Raw genomic sequence first — 1,583 nt, forward strand, 5'->3', positions numbered from 1 at the left:
ATGTTGCCAAAGAGGGAAATTTCTCTCTCGTCCCCTACAGAGTACTGAGTCAGGAGCTGCAGGACTAGAGGGAAGAGGGAGGCGAAGAGAGAGGACTCGAAGAGGGCAGTAAAGGGACTCGGGTCCTACTAAATGCATCACGGACTCCACCAGGAACCCCACCCATGAGGCACTGGGAAGCCTCGCCCACGGATCCCCCAACTGGCCCATGAGCACTCTCAGTGCCTATGAAAGAAAATGTGGCACTCACTTTGGCAGCACATATACTAAAACTGGAACAATACAGAGAAGATTAGCATGGCCCCTGCACAAGGATGACACACAAATTCGTGAAGCGTTCCATATTTTAGGCTCAAGAGGGAGGGGATATGGGGATATATGTATACGTATAGCTGATTCACTTTGTTATACAGCAGAAACTAACATAACAATGTAAAGCAATTATACTCCAATAAAGATGTTAAAAAAAATGTGGTTTACATTTTATTTACTATCTGTCTGCATGGTTTGAAGAAACATATTTATGGGACATTTATATTACTGTGTGATGTTCACCAGTTGCCATTATTTTCAATAAACAGCTCAGAAATAATTAAGTTAGTTCCTAAATTTCTAATTTGACTACTATGGACTCATAGAGGACTGATGTTTAATGAACACTTATAATAGGTAGAAGATTTCCTGGGTTTGTGAGAATCTAAATATGTGTAAGTGTTGTCCTCTGCCTTCAAGTTGTTACTTAAAATAGAAGACTAAAACCAAGATTAGAAAAAACTAAAATCATGTATTATAAAATCCAAGATTCAAAACAAATACTCTGATATCTTAATACGGAAACAGACCCTAAATTATTTTGATTTAAAAGATTAGACCTTTCCCCACGTTTAATTTTAGCTCAACATATAGTAAAAAATATAGCTGTAAGAACACCTTTCTTACACATCTTTTGCACATCAGTGATTCTCTCTCCATGCTTTACTGGCCTAAAGATGGATTAAAAGAGTTTCCCTGAAGTGCTTTGATTTGCAGTAACCTCATTGATTGTTTCCTTCCTGACACTACTTTGTGAAATTAGATTGGGACTTTTCCCTGAAGAGCTCTACATCCACAAATGTTTCTGATTACATGAAATCATTCAGAGTGTGAAGGGTCATCATGCAGAGAAAAGTGTCCGGCTAGCCCCTATTGCCATAATGACAGAATAAGAGAATATGAGTTTAAACTGAAAGAGAAGAAGGGATCTGGCTTGCTTATGGGGAAGGTTTTATTATTTAAACCCTCTGTCTTAGAGTAGCATGGATCTCCTGTTAATAATAAGAGCCAAGAGCTACTTGAAACTTACTATGTGTCAGGCACTGTCCGAAGTCCTTTACCTGTGTTAACTCACTGACGATTTGCAGCAGTCCTGTGAAACAGATATTGTTATTATCCCTGCTTAACAGATAGAGAAGAGTTAGTTAGGATTATAAACTTGGGGGGAAAAAAAGAGAGAGAGAGAAATATGACCTATGCTCTCAACCACTGTTTTTGGGTCCTTTGTGCTGTCTTAGCTCTTAACCGACCCTAGCTTCTTTCATGCTTAG

At 38.8% G+C, this 1,583-nt stretch overlaps 1 non-coding gene across 1 annotated transcript; it reads left to right on the plus strand.

Annotated features, from left to right (window-relative positions):
- The first annotated feature begins 242 nt into the window (after window positions 1-242).
- LOC137768969 (U6 spliceosomal RNA) lies at window positions 243-349 on the plus strand. The gene has a single exon (XR_011074888.1). It is a non-coding gene; the product is annotated as a U6 spliceosomal RNA (small nuclear RNA).
- The last annotated feature ends 1,234 nt before the right edge of the window (window positions 350-1,583 follow it).

The sequence above is a fragment of the Eschrichtius robustus genome, chromosome 8 (genome assembly GCF_028021215.1).
Source record: "Eschrichtius robustus isolate mEscRob2 chromosome 8, mEscRob2.pri, whole genome shotgun sequence".
NCBI classification, from domain to species: Eukaryota; Metazoa; Chordata; class Mammalia; order Artiodactyla; family Eschrichtiidae; genus Eschrichtius; species Eschrichtius robustus.